The following is a 12,008-nucleotide window of genomic DNA, read 5'->3' on the forward strand; positions in this document are numbered from 1 at the left end:
ATAGTGGTCATAATCCTAGTTTTATATTTTAACTTCTCAGCCTTTATCGGTTTGTATAATAGATGTAACAGATAATGATTACAAGACCAAACACTTTTTTTTCTTAAGGTTTTATTTAGGGCCAGGTATTTTTTTTTACTCCTCCTGTTTACTGTCTCAGAAAAACATTACCTTGCAGTGTGATTTAGGTGTCCCAACCCCATCACAAATCCCATATTTTAGTGTCCATCCTACAGTTTTTAGGCCTAATTTAAATGACCCACTTGAACTGCTACAAATATGTCTTCGGGATTGTTTAGATTTAGTTTAGTGTTTATTTCCTATATTAGATTTTCAGTGGGTTAAAAGTTTACAAATCCTTTATTAGTATTTGTTTTAATTGTCGTTTAATTAATTGACTCATAAATCATTTGGGGTAGCCTTCCAAAAACTTCTTACAAAATTCAGACATGCTTTTACATCCATTTTGTTACTTAGAGGTATGCTTAGCATTTTTGTCATGCTGGAAGACCCAGTTGTGACCGACTTTTAACTTTGTGGCTGATGTCTTGAGGTTGTGATATTATATGTAGTATTTGTAGGTATTCCTCCTTCTTTATAAGGACATCTGTTTTCTGAAGTTCATCAGTTCCATGCTCTTCCAGCAAACCAAACAACATGCTTTTTCTAGCCCCATGCTTGACAGTTGGGATGTTGCTCCTTTGATTAAAAGCCTCACTTTGTAACCTCCATACATGCACTGGTCAGTGTGGCCAATAGTACTTACAGAAGCAACCTGACCTATTCTCCTTCAATAATCTCTCTTACTGTCAAATGGAATAAATAATTCCTGAAAGGACTCCCCTGCTGCTGGACACTAATATATACTAATATGTCATACAGGGTGTGTCTCTGTTCTGACAGGACAGCTCATATGGTAGGGGTAATGAGCTGCATGCATGTTGTTTGTTAATGCAGAGGTTCTCTTCAACACCCACTGATTTCCACCTTCTTAGAAAGCACAGTATGCAGGGGATATAAAAATCTACATACTCCTGTTGAAATGGCAGCTTTTTGTGTTGTAAAAAAAGTAAACCAAGATCTTGTCCAGTGAAGAACAAATAGCTAACAAAAATGGATGTGTAAGGTTGCACAACTTACAGTAATAGGACATGTGACTGTACTTAAAATAATCCAAACACATGCAATTACCTGTCATCAGTGAATTTACTGTGATTCAACCCAAATAAAATTCTGTAGGATTTGCCTCTGATTGCTGAAGCCATGTTCTGCAAAAAAGCTTACAAAGCATCTACATGATCTTCTTGTTGTAAGGTATCTCACAGGGGATACAAAGAACTTCAAGAACATTTGATTGTCATGGTGTCATTGTCACCAGTGGTCCTCATTCTCCCATGCTCCCAAAAGCTTGGGAAGTTGAGGATCTCTCCCCCTTTCTGCTGGTGAAATGGTCTTTCTCTTTCTCTCTCTCTCTTTTGCTCCCAAATGCTCTGATCCATGCAAATGTAGGTGGCCCCTCAATCTCTCTCTGCTCAAGTTCATCCAAGTTCTGTTCTGTTTCTTTTTCTTACTGTCAGTTGTAGAAAGCTGTGAGTAGTTGCGAACAAAAATAAAAAATAAGGAAATAAAAAGCCATGAGAGACAAAGTACACCAAGAGGAAATCTAATGTACACACGCAATGGGTAAAAACACAAAATACTAGAAAAAAACAATATGGTTCAAAAATCCAGGTAACATACAACATAGTCCTCCAAAACATACTGCAAACCTGGGAAAAATCCAATTTGTGCTCTTTTAGTCTATGTATTTAATCTGTTGTATTGTGCATGCTTGATTGATCTATTTATAGAATACCTTCTAGTCTTTCTATTGTATGTTCAAGTTTACACACACTTAGGAGATCATATAGGATACATACATTTTCTGCCTTTATAGAACTTTTAAGAATACCAAATTTCTTGTATGATTGCAAGTACGAACAATTTATAAATAAATCCATCCATATCCAGCTTGATAAATGAGGCCTAATGAATGAAAGTTATTGGATAGCTGTCAGTATATCAAACTATTCCTCAATTGCATTCTTTCATAGTTAGTTGCACAAGCATTTTGCTATAGGTTCTATGCATTTCCCTCTAATGTACTGCACACAACTACATAGACTGCAACTTGAAGCAATGATACAATCTAAAACTACATTAACTGATTATATGATGTAATCTATGATTACTCTGATTTTCCTTGATGTTAAGTCCATGGCCAATTTTATATAATTTTATGCAGTTTATCTCTTTAATGAGGGCCTGTTTTAATCATGAAGGTATACAATAAGACCACAACTTATCTGCGCATGGACAAATTTGGAACAGCACCCTTGGCTTATGGCAGTCATTAATGAAACATTTTTAAACACCCAATATCCCAGTAAGCAACCTGTAATTTGTGATGTCAGTGGGGGCATTAGAGCGGGGATTATCTATTTCAAGTCATGGAAAAAACTGTTGAGGATACTGGGTTGTCTGCCCAAACAAGAGCATGTGCTAACACCACTTCTCCAACATCCTCTTTACAAAACAAATTTAGTTAATCGATTTCAGTCATTAATGCACATTGCTTTCATATATATTTTTCCCCATTTATTCCCAGAAAAATATCCTATTATGAATGATAAATAGAGGCTAAAATGTAGGTTTATTTGTTGAAACACTAACCATACAGTAGGAACAATTTTAAGATTTAATGACTATCTTCTAGAATTTCTAAGTTGAAACATACATAGTACTCATTGGGCAATCAACTGATTTCATACCACAGCTTATTTTATTACTATTATTCAAAACATTTTGAGTTGAAGAGCTTCAGTTAATGTTCGTATTACATATCAGAATAGGATAGAATTTGACCACACTGACTTTGACATTGCTGTTGGTGCCAGGCAGGCTGGTTTGTGTATTTAAGAAAATGCTGATGTCCTGGGATTTCCATGCATAACAGTTTCCAGTGAATGGCAGTTCCCTGGGCATAAACTGAACGTTGATGATAGAGATGAGAGGAAAATTTCAAGATAAATTTCAGTGAAATCAGAGTCAGAAGAACCTGAACCTGAACTGGTTCTAAATTCAACTGAAATTCAGTTATTGAAAATTTATGTAAAATATTAATGAAAAAATCCAAGCTGTCAAAAATGTAGGTTAAAATCTTCAGTTGAAAAAATTAAAGCAGTTTAAATATTCATTCAGTTGCTGTGTAGTAATGGAAGAGAAAAATGAGCGATTCAGAGCAAACACCTGGGTTACTTGGAAAGAACAAGTGAGCCAACCTGTAATCAAACTCAATCGTAGCCACTCACTCACTAAGGGGGGCTTCATTTCTTAGTCACATTTTATGCTATTGCATGGTCTGTAAATGTCAGTGTTACTTATTTAAGCAGTCACTGTTCTGTTTTCTTTGTAATAGGCTCTTGTAAACTCTAAGCTTTGATAATTATCATGTTGGCATCGCTAGTTACAAGGCCATGCAACTCTTTGAAAACCAAGTTACAGCTCTATAAGCAAGCAACATTCTATTCACAGTGGTTTCTGAGAACATTATCAAGTACATTTGCTGTTATTTCTTTTTTTTTTTAGGACAAATAACATATCTACTGATTTTTAAAGCCAGGTAGTCAACAATTCAGCAATTCTTACAGATTTTTGCATTTACTGAACTGTCATGGCAGGTAGTGGCATGGCTACACTTAACTTCCTTAACGAAGAAAATTAAATTGCTAAAAAGATATTCCAACTCCAAGCCTTTCAGTCCAGGCAGTAGCAGTGTAATAGATGTAGTAAAAATTGAGTGAAGTACACAATATATTCCCAGAGAAACTAAAAGTTAAGGACAGATGTTCTTCATCAGCTGTGCAAGTTTCTGCAAGTAGTTTTGAGGCTGTAGAAAACAAGAGATATTTAAAATAGTTGATAGTGTAACAGCTACAATAGTAACACAGATTATGAAAACATTCGTACCCCTGCAGTTTTTCACAGATATCAGCTATGGGATTTCCTGGGATTTTCACATACAGCAGTCTCTAGAGTCTAATTTTAATGTTCACTGGATGTTTTCATTTTGTGCAGCATTCTCTGTAAACTCTTTAGACTGTTATGCATGAAAATCCCTGCAGATCAGTAGTGAAATATACAAACCAGCCCATGACAACGTAAGCATGCCATGATCAAAGAGATACCCCACATTTTCTGGTCAGTGTAATATTTCTATTGCCTTTTTATAGAATAGGCTGTACAGTACTTTCACAGTCAGTATAACTTTCCCCTGTGGGGAAGACCACTGTGCTTGGCAATGACTTACTGTGAAACTGCATAAAATATTCGGCAGACTAATTGCTGATTAATCAATGCTGTTATTAAGCTCCAAAGCAATAGTTTCAGTGTTCTGAACCATCCCACTATCAGTCATATGACTTTAGAACCAACATTGGATTCTCCTGGTATTTTCAAAGAATTTTTATTTTGGGTTCCTGCAGTTATTGAAATAATAAATTCAGAATAAGTTGCTTATTACAAACAGGTCTAAGTTATGTGGATAAACATCACAATATAGTTTGGATGTATGTATGTATTTTAATTACATGGATATTTTCAACAATTAATAGAATCTCATTACTGATAAATGAGGTATTACTGTGTTGTTCTTAAATCTAATGTAATGTACCGAGCACAATACACACACATGCACAATCAACAGTATGGGCTGCACTTACTTACACCACATACAAACTCTTCCAATATACATCCATGTATACAGCACCACAAATATCAAACTGTTTACATACTATTTTACACACTGTTTTATGCTCTTTGCACATGATATCTTGCACATTTCAGTCGATTGCTGTTTTGCCCAATAAATTACTATACCCCATTCCAGTATTTCTGCACATGTACTATAGAAGATTCAGCATGTACACTGGTTGGCGCTGCTTTTGTGTATTGTCTTTTGTGTACACAGATTCACTTTATGTGGCTAGGAGTAACGTACTTATGTCCTTAGCTCTGTCTTTTTTAAAAACAACACACAGACAGAAACTCTAAAGTGATATATAATAACTCATTCATTGAGTTACTGCAAGTCCATATAAGTGCATCTACATCACATTACTCCAGCTTCTTTGTTTTCAAGAAGCGCTCTGTGTATGTTTGTGTCGATTGTCTGTCCTGTCTGTCTAGTTCAGGGAAAAAAGAATATTTTGAAGCACAAGAGAGAAAAAGTATGATGTTGCAGAGCAAGCATTTTAAAAGGAGCATGCATCCATGCCCCTGTTATGTTACAGAGGATGACATGCACTTTCTTTACATTGTTCGTTTGGTAGAGGAACATGCCTGGTCAGTTCTCGAGGGAGCCAGTTGAGTGCATTGTGAGAGGTTTCCTCCGCACAAGCAGCGATCCCGTTTGGCTGGATTTTGCAGGCAGGCATTTGTCCATGGTGGTTCAGGTCCCGTGTCCACTGAGGCAAGTTGAGTTGAGTTGAGTTCGCTTGACCCAAGATCTCTGCCAGGCGGGCTAAGAAGGAATCCTGACGCTCGAATTTTAGGGGTCCTAGGAAAAGCTTTCCCTACTTCCTGCCCTGCCACCTTTGGCATTTCAGGGAGCAGTGGGGTCTGTGCCTGCTCCTTTTTCTTGCAGAGATCTGTACACTGGGTCAGCACCTAAAAGTGTGCTATTTCAGGGTGCCAGGGAGATCAGCACAAGGCTAACACCACTTTCAGACAACCATGCAGCATAGGAACTTCTCAGCGTGGGAACTCAGGTTCGCTTTTAGGGGCAAAGCTTACCAGTTTTGTGTTCTTCCTTTTGGCCTAGCCCTTTCACCATGCACATCCTTGTACTGAATTACCTGGATGAGATGCTTTGCTTGCCCATATGAGGTCTCTAGGCCTTAGTTTGAACCCAGAAAAGTGTGTGCTCCACACTTTTTTCACTCCACCAAGCTTCAGGGATATCTATCTCCCACACGGGTGGCTTAAATTTTGTCAGCAGTGAAAGCTATTTGGCTAGGCTAATTCCTCTCTGTCGCTGAGACCCAGAGTGTGCTCAGCCTCATGGCAGCAGCAGCCAGTGTTATCCCTTTGGGTCTGCTTCACATGAGGCCATTCCAGCTCTGGCTCAGGGGTGCAGGCTTTCAGCCCCACAACCATCCCCTCAGGTTCCAAAGGGTTACCCACCATGGGCTGCCATGAGTTAGTGCACACAGACAGCACTGTGGTGATTTCCTATATCAACCATGAGAACGGTCTGCGTTCGTGCCCCTTGTTCAGGTTGGTACAGCAGATTTTGCTCTCGGCAGAGACCAGGTTTCTTTCGCTGAGAGTGATTTTCCTCCCAGGGCAAGTAAATGGGGATGCAGACTTCCTGTGATGGCAGGTACTGAGGCTCGGGGAGTGCTGTCTACACCTCCTGGTGGTGGAGCGCATTTGGCAGATTTTTGGCCAGGCGGAAGTTGATCTGTTCACCTCTGAGGAGTCGACCAACTGTCCACTGAGGCTGCATCTGTACACACTCCATGGGAGGTTCACTTAAGAAAGGATCTCAAAATTACAATGGAAGATGTGGAAGTGTGGAATGGACCCAGATGTGGAAGTTCTGGGTCTGGACCTACAGGGAGACCAGTTTCTAGAGGCAGGCCTCTCACCTGTATGCTCTGAAGTGGAGGCTTTTTTGCCTCTGGTGCGATTAATGCTGTCAGGATCCAGTCCACTGTCTGGCTGGTACAGTGCTGGAGTTTTGCCTTTCTTGGGGCCTGTCCCCATCTACTTTAAATGTGTATGTGGTCACCATTGCTGTGAATCATGAACCTGTCCTCCATTGCTGCGAACCACAAACCTGTCCAGCCTCTGGTCCAGTGGTCTTCACTATTTTTCTCATGTGAGCCACACTGATAGGACAAAGTCAATAGGAGAGCCACTTTCACCGCAAAGTATGCCAAGTTATTCAGTGTTAGCTTATCTGCTTAAATACAATGTACAATATTGCGATACAATAATTACTTAAAAATCATTCTTTATTATGCATTATTTATTACCTCTTTTGGCACTGTCACATTGCTTAGTTGCTGTTCATTTTGTGCGCTGGATTTTTGGATAAGAAATCGATCCATTTTTTAGTCCGTGTGTACAGTAAACACAAGTTTTTAACTAGCATGAAGCACAAACTAGCTTCTGGCAGGCTGCCAAAAACTGGCTATTGCGCAGAACGCAGTGAGTCAGTGACGAGTCAAATAATATATATACTCACTCACTCACTCACTCACTCACTCACTCATTTTCTACCGCTTATCTGAACTATCTCGGGTCACGGGGAACCTGTGCCTATCTCAGGCATCATCGGGCATCAAGGCAGGATACACCCTGGACGGAGTGCCAACCCATCGCAGGGCACACACACACTCATTCACTCACGCAATCACACACTACGGACAATTTTCCAGAGATGCCAATCAACCTACCATGCATGTCTTTGGACCGGGGGAGGAAACCGGAGTACCCGGAGGAAACCCCCGAGGCACGGGGAGAACATGCAAACTCCAAACACAAGGCAGAGGCGTACCCCCAACCCTGGAGGTGTGAGGCGAACGTGCTAACCACTAAGCCACCGTGCCCCCATAATATATATATATATATATAAATATATATATATATATATATATATATATATATATATATATAAATATATATTATTATTTGTAATAGAGCACATTCGTTTTTCTATGCTTCCCTGATTGTTTTTAATGTTATTTAGATGAAAAATAAATTTTAACTACATGATCATATCATCGTATTATTTATTGCCATGCGAGCCACATATTAAAGCTTGGCGAGCCGCAGGAGGCTTTCGAGCCACGCAATGAGTAACATTGCTCTGGTCTCTCACTTTCTGTGAAGTGCCAGGTGGCTGAGTCCTTCCTGCAGACCCTGCCTTCCTTCCTGCAGACCGTCCTGGAGGGGCTGCTGAACCCTTTTGAGCCCATGGAGTCAGCCTCTGAGAAATTTCTGTCCCTGATGGTGGCTCTGCTAGCCTTGGCCTTCCTCAAAAGAGTGAGAGATTTGCAGGTCCGTTGGTCACCTCTCCCTGCCTAGAACTGGCCCCTGCATGTCCAAGGCTATCCTGCACCCCAGGGTGGGATCTGTCCCCAAGGTGACCAGGATGGCCGGTTGTGCTGTGCCCTACTGCAAGGCCATTGATATTCTTTTACCAGACCGCTCATGCTCTCTCATTGGAAATGTCATTGACTGGTGCATGGTGGCATGGGTAGTGATGTGCCCATATCATCAGCCCTGATGCAGCATCACTTGCCGCACCCCAGGTGTCCACTTGCTTTTCTTTCAGACAAGTAGAAGCTGGAGTAATGTAACTTAGATGTCCTTATATGGACTTGCTGGCACATAATCACTTGGTCACATGTCCTTTCTGAGCCATAATATTGGTGTGTGTGCACAAAGAGCTTCAGACACAATTTCCTCAAAGAAGCGTTCCTATAGCCTCAGCCCTGATGCAGAGTCTCGTTCCCTTCTCAGGGAATCGGGTTACATACCTAAACTGGTGTAGTTATTACAAAAATAGTTAGAAGTAAACAAAAAATTTATATGATATTGATACCAACAAATTTCAACTGAGAAACAATCATTTGGGGAATGAAAACCTGTACCTGTAATGTGAGCAGTCACAAGGCCTAATGCAAAAAGGTGTGCACATTTTTGACGTAATTTCTATTTTCCTCCTCAATTGGATTTGCTATATCATGTTAAAAAAACAAGAAAATATCTGGTATGATTTTCATGGTTTCTTTTTTTTTACATCTCAAAATCTTTTTAATTTACAATTTAAACAGTGGTGTGTCCACTTTTTATAAACAATGTATATTCAATGGCATAGTGTAGCAGCAGTGCGATGGTCAAGCATAACAAGTAATGTGATGATTCTTATCTGTGTGTTAATAGACTAAGTTTACTCAAGTTTTCAAGTGTGATTCCCAGCACTGCCCCCACCAGAATTTGTCCCCCCCACTTTCTGGTTTTCTGGACTTGGGTCTGGCTGCGGTGTGTGCTCGGCCCTTCTGCTTGGCTGTGGACATCGCTCTGCCGTTCTGCTTGGCTGTGGATGTCGCTCTGCCCTATTGCTGGCCTGTGGACGTCGCTCGGCCCTATTCAAGTCAAGTCAAGTCACATTTATTGTCACATCACCACAGCACATGTGCCTTGGTGAGTGAAATTCTTGGGAGCGAACTCCAGAAATTGCAGAACAGTTTACATACAGTAATTAAAACAAAATTAAGAACAGTTACATATGGGTGAAAAATGTGCATGTATAAGTTCATTCATTCATTCATTTTCTACCGCTTATCCGAACTACCTCGGGTCACGGGGAGCCTGTGCCTATAAGCAGAGAGAGCAGTCTGTGGGACGGGTGGCTGGAGACACTGATGATCCTCCTGGCTTTTCTTATACACCGCCTGGTATAGATATCCTGGAGGGAGGGAAGCTCACCTCCAACAATGTGGCTGGCAGTTCGCATGACCCTTTTCAGAGTTTTACGGTTGCCAGCGGTGCTGTTTCCAAACCGTGATGCAGCCTGTCAGGATGCTCTCTATAGTGCAGGTGTAGAATGTTCTGAGGATGCTGGGGCTCATTCCAAACTTCCTCAGCCATCTCCGGAAGAAGATGTGTTGATGTGCCTTCTTCAGCACTGCGTTGGTGTGTATAGACCAGGTGAGATCCTCACTAATGTTAACACCCAGAAACTTGAAGCTGCTCACCCGCTCCACACGTGTCTTGTCGATGGTGATGGGTTTGTGTTCTCTGCTCTGTCTCCTGAAATCCACCACCAGCTCCTTGGTCTTGTCAATGTTGAGTGTGAGGTGGTTCTCCTGGCACCATTTAGTCAGGGTGCTCACCTCTTCTCTGTAGGCCGTCTCATCGTTGTCGGTGATCAGGCCTATCACCATTGTATCGTCAATGAATTTGACGATGACGTTGGAGCTGTGTGTAGCTGTACAGTCGTGTGTGTACAGGGAGTACAGGAGTGGGTTGAAGACACAGCCCTGAGGAGCACCAGTGTTGAGGATCAGTGGGGATGAAGTATTACTGCCCATTCTTACCACTTGACTTCTGCCTGTCAGGAAGTCCAGCATCCAGTTGCACAGAGAACTGTTTAGTCCCAGAGTCTGGAGCTTCGCAACAAGTGTGGCAGGCACTATGGTGTTAAATGCTGAGATGTAGTCCACAAACAGCATTCTCACATAGGTGTTCTTATTTTCCAGGTGGGAGAGAGCAGTGTGTAGGGTGAAAGCGATAGCATCGTCTGTGGAATGGTTACTGCGGTATGCAAACTGTAGTGGATCTAGTGAGGCAGGCAGCACAGAGCAGATGTAATCTCTGATGAGTCTCTCAAAACACTTGCTGAAGATGGGTGTGAGAGCTACTGGCCTCCAGTCATTTAGGCATGTGATTCTGTTTTTCTTGGGTAGCATGATGGAACCACAGACAGACAGAAATGTCTGTGAAAACACCAGCTAGTTGGGATGTACATGCTCGGCGCACACGGCCTGGGATGCCATCAGGACCCGCAACCTTGCGGATGTTTACCCGTCGGAAGGATCGAGAATGGTCGACACAGAAGCATAAGAAATTCCAGATCAGGGGAGCAGAAGGATTTAATAGAGTGTAGGTTCCTTTCATCACACCATGAGTTGTTGATAAAGAAACAAATGCCCCCACCTTTGCTTTTCCCCGTGTGCTCTTTCGCCCTGTCCGAGCAGTACACGGAGAACCCCGTGAGCTCGATGGCTGAGTCTGGAACCTCTGTAGACATCCAGGATTCTGTGAGGCAAATAATGCAGCAGCCTCTTGTTTCTCGTTGGTATGAGATACGTGCCCGCAGTTCACAGAGTTTGTTGTCCAGTGACTGAAAATTAGCCAGCAAAATGGTTGGGAGAGGAGGTCGGAGGGGACAACGTCTGAGTCTGACAAGGACGCCGGCTCTCTTCCCTCTTTTCTGGCAGCGTTTCCTCGATCGCATCCGTGCGGCCCAGACAAAGGGCTCTGATGCGTTGTTTGTAAACAAATCGCCAGCGTTCAAGAACTCAAAGTCCGGTTTGCGTTTCGCAACGGAGGAACCTATATTTAGAATCGTGTGTCGTAAACAGTTAGGCAAACAACATCCAACACACAGAACAGCAGAACAACTAGTAAAATAAACGAAAAACTGCAAAGTTTCCTCTGAGCTTGCAACACGGCTGCCATGCTCGGCGGCACCTTTTGAGTTATTGCTCGCCTGTGGACATTGCTTTGCCCTTCTGCTCGGCTGTGGACGTCGCTCGGCCATTCAGCTTGGCTGTGGAGGCCGCTTGGCCTTTCTGCATGGCTGTGGATGTCGCTCTGCCCTTCTGCTCACCTGTGGACATCACTCGGCCCTCTCAGGCTGCACCACCGTGTGCCTTGCAATCCCCCACCTGCCCCTCCGTGTGCCTTGCTCCATCCACCTGCCTTTACGTGTGCCTTGCTCTCCCCACCTGCCTCACCATGTTCCTCGCTCCACCTCCTTCATCGGGATCGTGGTTCCCTCGGATATGGTTTGATACGGGATTGGCACATTGGGAGCCACGCTTTGAGGGTGGGGTACTGTCAGGATCCAGCCCCGGTTTTGGCCACGTGCTTTTGTTTATGTTATGTGTTCACGTGTCTGCCCCGCCCTTGTTTCTTCCTCCCCGCCTCTGCACACCTATTCCTGATGTGTTAATTGTCTTGTGTATTTAACCGTGCCACTTTGCTTATTGTTTTGTGTCTTTTATTTAATAAACCTGTTTATTGTACGCTATCCTGCATTTGGGTCTCCTGCATTTGCAAGTGGGTCTTAAGCTGTGCGTGAAGCAGGAGCAGCACTTCCAGGCACAAGTCCAAGCTCAGGTTGAGGACCAATGGGCTGTTCAAATACTGCTGCTATTGTCAAGGGAAGC

Source organism: Tachysurus vachellii, chromosome 9 (assembly GCF_030014155.1).
Source record: "Tachysurus vachellii isolate PV-2020 chromosome 9, HZAU_Pvac_v1, whole genome shotgun sequence".
In the NCBI taxonomy this organism is placed as follows: Eukaryota; Metazoa; Chordata; class Actinopteri; order Siluriformes; family Bagridae; genus Tachysurus; species Tachysurus vachellii.